Source organism: Taudactylus pleione, unplaced genomic scaffold (assembly GCF_031769625.1).
Source record: "Taudactylus pleione unplaced genomic scaffold, aTauple2 ptg000252l, whole genome shotgun sequence".
Taxonomy (NCBI): Eukaryota; Metazoa; Chordata; class Amphibia; order Anura; family Myobatrachidae; genus Taudactylus; species Taudactylus pleione.
Window position 1 is genome coordinate 614,386 of NW_028284654.1, and position 15,361 is coordinate 629,746.

Below are 15,361 nucleotides of genomic sequence, written 5' to 3' on the forward strand. Positions count from 1 at the left end.
CACCGCACGAACACCCCTAGAGCCGGCCCTGCCTGTCATCAAACCCTAAGCTGGGATCCTGACACCTGGCATACCGAACGAAGGTAAGCCGGGCAGCGGGCACGGACAGCTGTGGGGTTGTAGGGTTAGGTTAGGGGCTCCCGGGGGGGGTACTTAAGGATAGGCACCCCCCTTGGAGGATTAGGGTTAGGCTAGGGGAAGGGGGGGTTAGAGTTAAGTACCCCAAGGGGGAGGTTAGGATTATGCACCCCCCAGGGAAACTTAGGTTTAGGCTGTGGGGACGGGGGGGTTAGGTTTAGGCACTTACGGGGAGGGTTAGGGTTGGGCACTAGGAGGGGAGGTTAGGGTTAGTCACTAAGGGGGGGAGGTTAGGGTTAGGCGCCCCTAAGGGAGGGTTAGGGGGGGGAGAAGGTTAGTTATACTTACTTTTTTAGGCTGTTGGGATCTTCACTGCTGACGGTTTTCCGGCTTCGGGATTTGAACTGCTGGACATACGTTCGGCGGTCATTCATACCGGTCCCCTTGATACTATATTTAGCCTTTGCATGATTTTGTATTTTTTAGCATTAAACTGTAGTTGCCATGTTCTGGACCATTCATCTAGTCTACCTAGATCCTCCATCATTTGTTTTATCCCTCCTGGTGTGTCTACCCTGTTGCATATTTTTGTACCATCTGCAAAAAGGCATACTTTCCCTTTAATACCATGCTAATCTTAAGGATTCAGGTACCTCATTAACTCAGTCCAGCAACAGCCTCTAGGGCTGGACAACTTGGCTTGCTGCAGCCGTGTAGCAGCCTTGAGGGCTGATTATTCTGGCAGGTAGTGGCCTGTGGGCTGTAGAAAAAGTTACAGCCTTTTGGCCATGTAGCAGCCTTGTGGGCTGGTAATTATTGGCTAGTAGCGGCCAATGGGCCGTGAGCAAGATGCAGCCTATGGGCCATGTGACAGCCTTGAGGGCTGGTGTGTCTTGGCTCGTAGTGGCTTGTGGGCCCTGAGCAAGATGCAGCCTTTGGGTTGTGTGGCAGTCTTGAAGGCTGGTATGTCATGACTGGTATCGGCCTGTGGGCCGTGGGCAAGATGCAGCTTTTGGGCTGTGTGGGAGCCTTGAGGGCTGGTAGGCCTTGGCTGGTAGACGCTGGCATTGGTGCATTAGATTGCACACTTAGGACGCTGAGGTGCGGCCTATGTCACCGGGTTGACACAGACGTTGGTGCACAGGATTGCGCACTAAGGGTCCGATTCAGACCTAGTCGCCAGCAAGCACTCGCTGCCTGTGATGTTTGCAAATGTGTGCATGCGTATGCATCGCAGTGCGCAAACTAGTCAGAGCGATCGGGAAGCACTCAATCGCCCAGCAAAGACAGCCCAGTGGAATGAGTGACAGGAGAGGCCATTTGTGGGTGGTAACAGGGGCAGGCCAGTAGTGATGGGGAAGTGGAGGTGCGAACTCAGGCATGCCTGAGTGTTTCAATGCCATTTCAGAGACATGCATAATTAATAGGCAGTGTCATAGTACATGTCATCTGGCTGGTGTTTACACTGAAGTGTCCACAGTGCTTGTGTTAGGGTAAAGGCAACCACAAGCGCTGTGAATGCTCCCGATGGTACCTGATGTACCGATGGTTGTATACACTTCCTGGAGATGACGTGCACAAGTGGGCGTCTTAAGACAGGCTGGTGGGCGTCTGCATGCACAAAGTGATCACAAGCCACGGCATAGTGGGTGTGCTTATGCCTTGCCATGCAAACGCCAGCCTTGCTGGGTGTGTTCCGAATTTGCATATGCTGGTAGTGAGCACACACATCCAGCGCCAGAGTCTGAATCAGGCCCTAAGGATTCTGAGTCACAGTCTATGTCACCGGCTTGACACAGGCGTTGGTGCACTGGATTGCACACTTAGGACGCGGAGGTGCGGCCTATCTCGCCGTGTTGACACAGGCGTTGGTGCACTGGATTGCACACTTAGGACGCTGAGGTGCGACCAGTGCCGCCAAGTTGGCACAAGCCGCTGGACGCTGGATTGTGCACTCAGGACTGCGAGTGCACTCTCTGCCGCCAAGATGACACAAGTGGCTGGGAGTGGGATGACACAAGCGGAAAACAGCAGATGTTATGTGGACTGTGCTGCCTGGATGGTACAAATGGCAGACAAGAGATAAAGCAAACAGGAGAACTGGAGCTCGACTGAAACAAACAGGAGATTGGTCACAACTGGAAACACTTGAAAACTCTATCACCGGCAAGGAATGAAGGGCTGGCTGCCATTTAACAGATACAGGGCCAATCAGAGCAAGCCCTGCAAGCCTCCCTAATGACAGTCTAGTGTGCACCTGGCCTGTGAACGCAGAGAAGACAATTAACTAGTGTGCAGCTGATACTGCACACAGACAAACATGAATGACAGGCTACACACAGACAAGACAGGATTTAATGCAGTGTCCCAGTAGCAACTAAGACTGGAAACTGCAACCCAGATGATCTGCTAAACACAGATCCTAACAGCTAAACAGTTATGCTACACTTTAGTGCTCCCAGTTCACATTATGCCACAGTGCTCCCAGTAAGCTACACTATAGTACCCACATTTCACATTATACTGCACAATAACCCTAGTTCACATTATGCCAGGGCCCTCACTTCACTTTGTCACACAGTGCCCCCAGATAACATTGTGATACACTATAGGTCAAAGTTCACATTATGCATTACCACTGCTACTCACTTGCATGTAATTACAAATCTTGAAAACTGCAGACTACAGCAGAATCATTGAAGAAACAGCCATACCACTGGTGCTGCCTGAGACCTTCTAGTTCTACCTCACTCCTCCCACTCGGCTGCTCCCACTCACAATGTTGCCTGTTTTCTTGAAGCCTGCACCCAAAGGCTAGTCCAACACAGTTGATGTAGCAATGTATAGGGACCAACTCATATGTAGGGGACCCTGGCTGACCGACCCATTCTCCCTGTTGCTAATCTGGAACTGAGCATGGCACTGTTATGGCTGGAAAGTGCAGTGTTCTACAGTGCTTGTCTGACACCAGCCCTTAGTGTAAAGAAAATTTAATCCAACAGCAGGTTCCATTTACAGCACAGCCTCAAATTTGAGCTGGGAGAAGAGAGTTACAATCCTAATTTTTGACAAATTCCAGACATGCATTAAAGTCTATGCATATCAGAGTAATATTGAAAGATGATGATATTTTGGTTTTACTAAAGGCATGGTCCAATTCTCCATTCCTGTAAATCCCAGATGATTATGAACAAGAGTATTAGCAGAAAGAATGTAATTTCCTGCAATGTGTCTCAGGATGATTTGTAGCATTTAGCCAACAGTTTTACTATTAGTAAATTGATTAATCCACAGTTCAACACTGGTTGAAATAAGAAACTCACCTCACCTATAATCCACAAACTTCAGTATACCCAACCAGACCCAAATGGATGCAGCCATACCCACAGGGGCGTCTTAAGAGAGGAGGGGGCCCGTGTGCACTCCCCGTGCGGGGCCCCCTCCTCTCTCCCCGATGGCCGGCAGCCGACTGACGCAGCTAGCCAGCCACCGGAGCCTTAGTAGACTCCAGGCACTAGAGTGTGCCTGGAGTCTACTGCGCATGCGCAGAACGCAGGAAAATGGCCGCAGCAGCCATTTTCTGGTATTCTGAGCAGTGCAGACACCCGACGTGGGACCACGGACAGGTAAGTCTAAAATAAATTGGGTGCAGTGTGTGCGGTGCGGGGCCAGGGGGGCCCGTGTGCCCTGCACACACTGCACCCATTATAGATACGCCACTGCATACCCATAATAATCAAGGACATGGGCATAACTTCCATAGGTGCAAGGGGTGCAGCTGCTATGGGGCCTAGAGTTTATGGGGACCATCTTCCTTTTCCAAGTTACATGTGTTACATTATATACATTTTACACCCCATTGTACCATGGGTGGTACATAGGAGCCCTCACAAGTTTTGCTATGGGGCCTTCAAATACCTTCTTACGCCCCTGATCAAGGACCTCTTAGCTAAATCAGTAGCCACCATCTTTCATGGCTGCAAAAAAACTTATACCATGGAAATATGGCGGGTAGGAGAAAAACTTGGTTAACCCCTTTGCCACTGAGCGTTTTCTCTGTCACGTGCTGAGCCCATTTTTATCGTTTATGTTCATCATCTTCCAACATGAATATCGCTCATTTTTTTATGCAGAACCCAAACAAATTTTACCTTATTTTTTTCAGAATACATTGTATTTTCCAAAAATACCACCAGTATTTTTGCTCATTCTAACACATCAAATACTAATTTTACCTAAATGGTCGCACCATCAAAACTGCACCAGCCCTATGGCAGGCGCAGTTTCTCCGTCTGAGTATGGCCTCCAGTGTGAGTGACTGCGCATCTCTGTACGTGCAACGCTCCCATAAAACGCCCATAAGATGGACCATCACCACGCGACTGCTCAGCGCCCTCCCTGTAACCATCAGGAATGATTAATATATTTTCAAATCCGCGCGCCTCAACCGCAACACCGCCTCTGTGCACACGGTACTTGGACGCATGCGCAGAACAAAAAGAAATCGCTGCACTGTATCCGACATTGCCGCTGTATTCGACTAAGACTGGGTACACACTACAACAATTTCAGCACGATGTGTCGTTTCCAGGTAAATTGGAACAATAAATTGCGCATTTCGTGCAGTGTGTATGCACAATTGCGCGCTCCCGCGGTTTGTATACAATATCTCTTAGTTGGCCGTGCTGAACGGTCAATCGGAAGATATTGTGTACCAGGTGGTGCAGTTTAAGGAAGGACGGAACGAGATATCGTTCTGTCTTTCATTCAATTGCACAGTGTGTACGGGCAATCACGGATGGTCCGGGACGAAGTGAATTCGTCCAGACAATCGTCCCAATTGCTCATCCTTATAGTGTGTACCCGGCCTTAATATCAGGCACAATGTGTCCATTTTTTTCTTTACAGCTCATTCTTTGGATAATTAATCTCCAACAATGAAATGTGTAGGAATCCTCTTAGCGGATAAGTTATATAGATGCCATAGTCTGCAGCTCCTGACTTTTCTAACTGACCCTTATGGTCCATTTTACTGCAACATACTATTGTCAATATACACATCAATCTGAGGAATCAGTTATTACATGTTGCACCTACAGTGGTGAGTATTGCTGCCTCCAATGCTGGCTTGAGTCATAACTTAAGGATTCATATCCCAATCAGGTTCCTTTCTGTGGGAAGTTTGTATGTTTTCCCCGTGTTTGCATGGGTTTCCTCCGAGTGCTCCGCTTTCCTCCCAAGCTCCAAAAACTTATTTGCAGGTTAATTGGCAGCTGTTAAAAAATTAACCCTGATTTGTCTGTGGGTCCTATTCATCACAGTGATTGGATCCAACACACATACAGGAACAGTAGTTTTGAAATTTTTTAAGTGAAGGACCCACTCACCATTGCCTCAGCGTAGTAGACTATGGGGATACTAAACATTTTCAAGCTTGACTGTGGGGCCTAATGCCGTCTAGATGACATTAGACCAATGGGCCCCACTCCTTCCTATTGGAAGGAGATCTGGATTTCTTGGAGAGATCCATTTGGATCCTACTGCCTCCTCTTAAATGGGAGTACAGTAGGTGCACTCCCTGCACCTACTGTAGGTACAGTCTTTCCTGTAAGTGGCAGCTGGTCTACCAAATATTGATTCAGCAGATTTAGGTCTGAGATATGCTGCAAAACTGGACAGCTGTGTAGGCATATATTGGGTGTTAAATCTGCATCCAAGTCTCCAGCAGGATTGTGTCAACAGTCTGGTCTGAACTTGGGTCCCTGGAGGATTGGACAAGTGTGTACCGATGCAGTTGCATATAAGAGTAATAATTTGATTTATCCATTGTTTCTAACCTAAAAACTGCAGATAAAATGGAGGGAGGTGTCTGAAGGGGTAAGGGTGACAGGCCAACATTTGATATATAGTCCTTACCTGAAGATGTTATTCAGACTCTTTTTCTGAAGATGTTGCTATGTAGGACCTTATTGGAAGATGTAATCTATGGTCCTTATCAGTAGTTGTTATCCAAAGTCTCTTAAATAAAGCAGGAACTACTCAGAGAGTGTTAGTGTAGGACAAAATGTCACCACAAAATGGCTGCCAGTAGATGAGCATCCTTTATATAGGGCTGTGACCTGTATTGTGACATCACAATACATGAAGGCAGCAGCTAGAGATGGCTGTAGCTTAGATCAGCTCAGGGCCCTACCTGCCACATTTATATTTAGGGTGTGCACCGGCCACTTTTCGTGTTTTGGTTTTGGATCTGGATCTTTCTTCGTGTTTTGGATCTGGATTGGTTTTGCCAAAACCACCCTTCCGTGTTTTGGGTTCAAAGGTTTTGTGTTTTGGATCTGTTTTTTTTTTAAAAAAAGCATAAAAACTGCTAAAATCACAGAATTTGTGTGTTTTTCTGCTCCTATGCTATTATTAACCTCAATAACCTTAATTTCCACTCATTTCCAGTCTATTCTGAACACCTCACACTAGTGTTTTTATGTCCAAAAGGTTGCACCGAGGTCGCTGGATGACTATGCTAAGCGACACGAGTGGGCAGCACAAATACATGGCCCATCTAGGAGTGACACTGCAGTGGCAGACAGGATGGCAGTTTGAAAAACTAGGCCGCAAACAGTAAATAATGCAAAGAAAAAAAGAGGTGCAAGATGGAATTGTCCTTGGGCCCTCCCACCCACCCTTATGTTGTATAAACAGGACATGCACACTTTAACAAACCAATCATTTCAGCGCCAGGGTCTGCCACACGACTGTGGCTGAAATGATTGGTTCGTTTGGGCCCCCACAAAACAAGCTGGCAATTAATCTGTCCCTGCACAAACTGGCTCTACGGAGGCAAGATGTCTCCTCATCCTCCTCATTCACTGATTCCTCACCCTCTTCAGTGTTGTGTACATCCTCATCCTCACAGAGTATTAATTCGTCCCTGCTGGAATCCACCACCACAGGTCCCTCTGTACGTTCTGGAGGCTGGTCTCCCTGGAAGAGTTGATAATTCATTTTTATGAACATCATCTTCTCCACATTTTGTGGAAGCAACCTCCTCCACCTTTCGCTGACAAGGTACCCAGCTGCACTAAACACTCTTTCGGAGTACACACTGGAGGGGGGGCAACTCAGGTTAAATAGAGCCAGTTTGTACAGGGGCCTCCAAATTGCCTCTTTTTCCTGCCAGTACATGTACGGACTGTCTGACATGCCTACTTGGATGCTGTCACCGATGTAATCCTTTAACAGACAGACACACACTTGTCGCTGCTGCTTTGAGGATGCAGGTGCGGCTACTGCGCATACATTTCACACACAAACACAGAAAAAAAGATTATTTTATTTTGGTTGGAGTGCACTTTGGGGGTTACACCACCCTTTAACAGACAGACGCACACTTGTCGCTACTGCTTTGAGGATGCAGGTGCGGCTACAGCCCACACATTTCATAAAGACAGGAAAAAAAAGAAGAATTTTTTATTTTTTGTGGAGCGCACTTTGGGGGTTACACCACCCTTTAACAGACAGACGCACGCTTGTCGCTGCTGCTTTGAGGATGCAGGTGCGGCTACAGCCCACACAATTCACAAAGAGAAAAAAAAGAAGAATTTTTTTACTGTTTGTGGAGCGCACTTTGAGGATTACACCACCCTTTAACAGACAGACGCACGCTTGGCGCTGTTGATGCACGTGCAGCCACAGTGCACACAATTCACAAACACAGAAAATATTTTTTTATGTTGTTTGGAGTGCCCTTTGGGGGTTACAGCACCCTTTAATGGACAAGCCAGCCGACCCTTTACATATGGGACACAGGCACACGCTTGGCGCTGCTCTTTTGTTGATGCACGTGCAGCCACAGTGCACACAATTCACAAACACAGAAAATATTTTTTTATTTTGTTTGGAGTGCACTTTGGGGGTTACAGCACCCTTTAATGGTCAAGCCAGCCGGCCCTTTAACTATGACACAGGCGCAAGCTTGGCGTTACTTTGTTGATGCACGTGCGGCTACGTGCACACAATTCACAAACACAAAAAAATATATATATTTTTTGTTTGGAGTGCACTTTGGGGGTTACAGCACCCTATAATGGTCAAACTAGCCAGCCCTTTACTTATGACACAGGCGCACACTTGGCACTACTTTGTTGATGCACGTGCTGCTACTGCGCACACAATTCACAAACACAAAAAAATATATATTTTTCTTTTTTTTGGAGTGCACTTTGGGGGTTACAGCACCCTTTAACGGTCAAGCCAGCCAGCCCTTTACCTATGACACGGGCGCACGCTTGGCGTTACTTTGTTGATGTACGTGCGGCTACTGCGCACACAATTCACAAACACAAAAAAAAACAATTTTTCTTTTTTTTGGAGTGCACTTTGGGGGTTACAGCACCCTTTAACGGTCAAGCCAGCTGGCCCTTTACCTATGACACAGGCACACGCTTGGCGCTACATTGTTGATGGATGTGCGGCTACTGCGCACACAATTCACAAACACAAAAAAAATTTTTTTTTCTTTTTTTTGGAGGGCACTTTGGGGGTTACAGTACCCTTTAATGGTCAAGACAGCCGACCCTTTACCTATGACACAGGCGCACACTTGGCGCTACTTTGTTGATGTACGTGTGGCTACTGCGCACACAATTCAAAAACACAAAAAAATATATTTTTTTATTTTGTTTGGAGTGCCCTTTGGGGGTTACAGCACCCTTTAATGGACAAGACAGCTGGCCCTTTACTTATGGGACACAGGCGCACGCTTGGCGCTGCTCCTTTGTTGATGCACGTGCAGCCACAGTGCACACAATTCACAAACACAGAAAATATTTTTTTATTTTGTTTGGAGTGCACTTTGGGGGTTACAGCACCCTTTAACGGTCAAGCCAACCGGCCCTTTACTTATGACACAGGCGCACGCTTGGCAGTACTTTGTTGATGCACGTGCGGCTACTGCGCACACAATTCACAAACACAAAAAAATATATTTTTTTATTTTTTGGTGGCGTGCACTTTGGGGTTACAGCACCGTTTAACGGTCAAGCCAGCTGGCCCTTTACCTATGACACAGGCGCATGCTTGGCGCTACTTATATATATTTTTATTTTGTTTGGAGTGCCCTTTGGGGGTTACAGCACCCTTTAACAGACAAGCCAGCCGGCCTTTTACTTATGGGACACAGGCGCACGCTTGGCACTACTTTGTTGATGCACGTGCGGCTACTGCGCACACAATTCACAAACACTGAAAAAAAATTATTTTTTTTTTGCACTTGGGGGGAGCACTCCTGATGGACAGAGTACCGCCTGGACAACACTACAGCACCCCTTTAGGACTTGGACACTGCACAGGACTTTGGAGTGGACACAGCCCCTATGGACAACTGACTGCACAACACAGTCTAGCCAGCCCCTATGGACTTTGGAGGAGTGGACACAGCCCCTATGGACAACAGCAGCGCAGCACAGCACAACACTACACTACACTACACAGCCCAGCCAGCCCTAACTCCCACCCTCCCTCTTCACTGTCCACAGCCGAGTGAGAAAATGGCGCCGACGCGGGTACCTTATATGGAATCCAAAACCCGCGAGACCCGGAAGGCGGGATGATGACGTTTTGCCTCGATTTCAGATCCGAGTCAGGCGGGAAAAGTCGAGCCTGACTCGGATCTGCCTCGGATCGGGGGGCTCGGGGGTGTTCGGATTTCAGAAATCCGAACCCGCTCACCCCTAATTTATATAACATCAGTAAATGTGTGTGAAGGCCGGTGCTTCCTTGGTGACTCTCTGATCTTCACCAGTGACCCCTGCATGGGGATTTGAGCTTTGCAGATGGAAGGCTGTATCCCTGTGCTGTGCCTCCAGATGTGGCGTGCTTGTGCAGGTACAAAGAATGGTCATCACACTGGGTCTGGTACACAAATGGATTGCAGAAGGGAAACTCAGGTAATACTGGATTCTGAAAGAGCTTATTAGCTTCCCAAGAGAGGTGCTATAGACAGAAGAAAGCAGAGTACCTAGGACAGAGCTTTGTGATTCTCCAAATGATAGCGGAAGCAGAGAGGTTGTGGATCAATTGAAGAGAACTCTGACAGAGCGATGCGATAAGAAGGATGAGGATCAGGATAAGACAGTGACCTGAAGACCTGGGGGCTGTAGCTTTTGTATGGGAAGAGCGGTCACCAGTGTATAACCATTGGGTTTGTGTACAACTCTGAATCAGGCACTAAAGCCTGACAATGACATACAGCATGACCGTACATAACCTGACAATGACATACAGCATGACCGTACATAGCCTGACAATGACATACAGCATGACCGGACATTTTCCCATTACTGTGATCTTGCAATCAACTCAATTCAAGTAAAAACCACACTATTCTTTCTGGAAGAAAACTATAATAAAAAACCATAAATAACTTATGTAACCAGTGTATTGTAGGTTTGTGTAATTCACTTATTTTTCCTAAATGTCAATTTGTGACTCTCTTGAATTTACATGATTTATCTTGAATTCAGGTTTTAAATCACAAAAGCTAACCATTAAGTACAATACAGAAAGCTGCTTTAATATTATTGTTATTATTATTATTATTATTATTATTATTTTATTATTATTATTAATATTATTTTAGTCTGTCAGGAACAAATTAAAATGATATAGAACTATGGGTCCTCATTAGGCTACTGCGGCGTATAAGTGATGCAGGATCTCCTTGTGCTGTGTTCAGTTCTGTTTATTATTTGGTAAGCTTGTAATGCTTTGGGTAATGTTCATAAACCTTTCCTGTTCAGAAGTGATAGTTAACTGTAAATTACTCTTGTGGGTTTTTCTTCTATATTTTCTATGAATTCCATATGATGCACATGTATGTCCTGTCTTTTACATTTAAAAACAACAACACTTACATTACTATAAGCAAAGCTGAATAATGATAAAAGAGCACCTAAGTTTAAACAGATCCTACACGTAGTTATTTTGCTGGCAATTATAGATTATATCTGCAGGAAAATCTGTTCCTAATCATCCACACTTGAATGGGTAGAGACTCTAGTAATCCTTTCCATATTAGATGTCTTAACCAATTAGTAGTACTGATACAAATAATAAACTAAATACAATAGCCATTCGTTTGCACGGGTGCCAGGTTTGCAGAGCTGATTGTCTTTGTCTGTTAGGCCCTTAGGTGGGATAAATACAGGGATGTTTGGCTCATTCACTTGTGTAAACTCTGACTTTGAAAATGTCCCACCAAATTTTACGATTTGTCTTTCAGAGTCATGGCAGGCATCCTGACGAATTGGATGAAATAAAGTGTTTCAGCTATACATATGAATATTGTTGTGATGTTCCTAAAATGTGATAATTGAGCATGAACCATATTGTGAATAGGGGAACCGCCACATTGACAACATAACAGAAATATTGCTTCAAATTTGTAACTTGACAGTATAACATGAACAAAATACTCTCTATGTTGCATTCATCCTATTTGGCCTTTTTCAAAATCATACAGCAAATCTTTGACCGGTAGGGTGGTATTGTAGGAGCCAGTTTGCAAGTTAGTACCTGTCAAATCATGACCATCTGTTGTAAGACCATTAGAAGAAAATTGCACCCCCAAATAATTATTTCCACCCTTCTCTTTATACACAAATAATAGATGGGAAATATATCTTATGTTTGGTGAATAGAGCAGTTAGACAAAAGGATAGCAATAATCATATTTCACTTTAGTGAACATTGCTGTGGTTTTTCTATAATCAGTGTGCCAGGCGTGTTGAACACAAGCCCCTGAGTCACTGGGGGCTTGCCCACCCTGCACCCATTGCAATGCCTTAACCGGCTGTCTCCCGCTTCGTGTTTATGGTGATTTCTTCAGAAATTTCGCTACGTCGCTATATTTCTCCCAAAAAAACAAAACAGAAATATGGAGCATTCTGAGAAGGCCGCTAAGTTTGGGCAGATGAGCAAACTTGATCTTTGCAAACCTTGGCCAAAAAGCCTCTGTAAATCACTGCAGAATATGTAAGAATAAGCGCAATATAAACTGTTTATAAATAATAATAATAATAAATGTGCAAATAGTAGGGAACAAACAAATTGACATTCTATTAATTTATGTAGTGATCTTGCTAATGTGATCAAATCGTAAAAAATACTGCAGGAAAATGTGGTAATATTTTTTTTTCTTCAGTTTTTCTGTTTTTTTTATTGTAGAATTGAATAAAGAAAAATATATTTATCCATTATAAGTTGATTTACTATGTTTTAGTGTAATTTATCATTTTGATTATGGGTTATTGTCATGAGAGGTTTTGTATAGTGTTTTGTGAGATAATTTTTTTATTAAGTTTTGTTCCTAGTTTGTATGACAATGTAACGTACATAATCATGGTAGAATTGTGGCATGTTTTTTAATATCTAACAAAACATTAAAAAAATTTTTTCTTGCAAGTATTTAGTAAATCTGCTACCCAGTGAATAAATGCTTTTATGTTTATTATTGTTATTATTATTATTATTATTATTATTATTATTATTATTTACTTTTATTTTCCTTTCATTTTGTTTTTCTTATTACTTGTTTTTTTCCATCATCAGCTATACTGTGTTCAAAGTAAATGTAATGTAAAATGAGTTTTGGCTAAAGAAACACATGGGGTACACAGTTACTCATTTCAATTGCATTTAATCACAATGTCTATGGCTATGTCAACTGGAAATTGAACCCATCCATACATTGTCAATATACTGGAACATTCCATTGATTGACAATGTTCATCTTTAATTTGAAATCATTGTTTTTCTGGTATTGTATTGTTCTAGACTACTTTTAATGTGTTCAACCTGATAAAGATACAGGTTAATGGCTTATATGAACTGAAAAATCCTTCAGAAAATATATCTCACCCTTCTTTATAAATGGAAACCCTTAAAGAAGTCCATAATATTGATTTTGCTGTAACACTTGGGAAAGTAATATTACCATTAATTCACCCATTCATTGTGGGGTAAAAAAGTAAAGGGTTATCACAACTTTATATGTGTCAGCACCACGGACAGCAGATAGGGTTGTGCTGTACCTGAGAACACTGTATCACTCTCTACACTTACCCAAATTAACTCGATCAGAATATGGCTACCCATTCTCATACTGTGTATAATAACTCCTTATCACAGGATAAAGCAGGGCTTGCTGACTGATATATTTCCTATAGTAAATGCCAAAAGAGTTATTAACTGTGTGACAATAGCACTGTGAAAGTTGTTGATGGTAGGTATAATATCCCAGGTCCTGAACTTCTGTGTGGTAATTATCCAGGGAATGAGCAGCCTTGATTTTCCAGACCATCTGTGAGAGGCTGATAAAAGGTGTGTCAGTTTCTCTAGGCAGCCTCTCACTACCTGGGGAGCAGGCTGACAGACCTGTTGAGAGACACTGCTATGGCTTTATGTACATGCTGTATTTAAATGCTGTTTTGTGTGAGTTGGACATTAGGTCCTACCACCCTTAGGTGGGCAGACTTATGTATAGTTAGTGCCAGATAGGCCAGGATTGGTTTTTATGTTTTGTTTATTTTGTGCTGCAAAATAAAACTAGCTGCAGTTACTTGTACCAAGGCCCTGGACTGGTGTGCTATTAATTAGCTGGTGCAAGAGAAATGCTACCATTTACCCCAGGAGATGGCATCCCCTGACCTGATCGTGCGACAACTGGTAAAACCTGTACATCCCCTGTCTATAAGCTTATCCTTTGGATGCTAATGTTATGCAGAGCTAGCATTTATGTCAAGAAAGAGGGCATTGACTGTGAATGTGATTTCAGTGCAAAACCAATGTGACAGGAGTTCCAGTACCATACTTATGTAGGCTAAAAGGGGAATAGATGTAGAAATGTATTTGTACCATGCATAATCTCAGATCTTATATGTAGTGCAGTTGTCTGTATTTCTAGGTTGCCATGGTGTTGCCATAGGATGTTTTCCCCATGGCAATCTGCACTATATTTTGTACATCATGTTCAAAATGTAATTTTAAAATCCACCAGTGGAGAATCCTTTTTGTCCAAACAGCTTTGTATTGGGCTGGGGGGAGGGGGATAGGTAAAACAAAACATTAGCTACTGTATACTGATATAATTCTTTTGAATGCACAGACAACTGACATCTTACCCAATGAAAAGGGTGGGGGGCTTGGACTGCACACCATAATGTTAAACAAAAATGAGGTGCTACCATCCTGAGACTTGTAGTACAATGCAGGGGACAAAGAACACAGTTGCACACTGAGTGCTAGGAACAATAATAGTCAAAATAATCCTGATAAACTGTACAATTAAAATGCAGTATACGTGCAGAGTAGCACCTCTTATTATGTTTAAAATTAGGGTGTGCAGTCCAAGCCCCCTCCCCCTTTCCACTATGTTTGTTTACATATTGTAAACTTGAAGGCTGAGACTCCTTCTGCTTGGTATTTGCACCCCATCCATCTGCCCTTAGGTGCTTGTAATACATATTAGAATGGGCACTAAGAGAAGTAAGTCCTGGATAAATTGACATAATGTCTTAGTATTAGGGATGTTAGGGTCCCATCTTATGGGGTTCAACTTGACCTGGTGGATAGGCAAACATTTTTAGGCCAAACAGAACCTCACTTATACTTGATTTTAATTGTAGAGTTTATCAGGATTATTTTGACTATGATTGTTCTTAGTGCTCAGAGTGTGCACCTGTATTTTTTGTCCCCTGCATCTTATCTAATGACAATGATTAGCAACGCTGTCTGGACAATATGGACTTACACTGAAAGAAAATGACTATTTTATGAGGTTGAATGGACAAATGGTGACCACGTGGCAATAAACATATATTACTCAGGTGCATCAAAGCAATGCACAATCATAATGCATTATCAACATTGCCCCGACTTGTAACTTCCAGCAGGCAAACTATTCCCATTCCTCAGGGGCATGCATGTCGGCAGGGGCGTAGAGAGCCCGCCCAGGCCCTGGGGAAGGGGGTATGGCCTAATTGCAGGAGGCGTGGCCATGCCCCCCTTTGGGGAAATAATTTGGGGAGGGGGTGCTGTGTGCCCCTAACCCTGGAGCAAATCCAAGGGGGTGGCACGATCAGTGTGATCGCTTCTCCCCACAGGCAGAAAAGAGGAGACTGCTGCTGCTTAGCAGCAGCGAGCAATCTCCCACTGCAGCCCTGCACATAGCAGCATGTGCTAGGCTGCTGACAGGTAAGAGGAGGGGGGTGTGCAGCGACTGGCAATC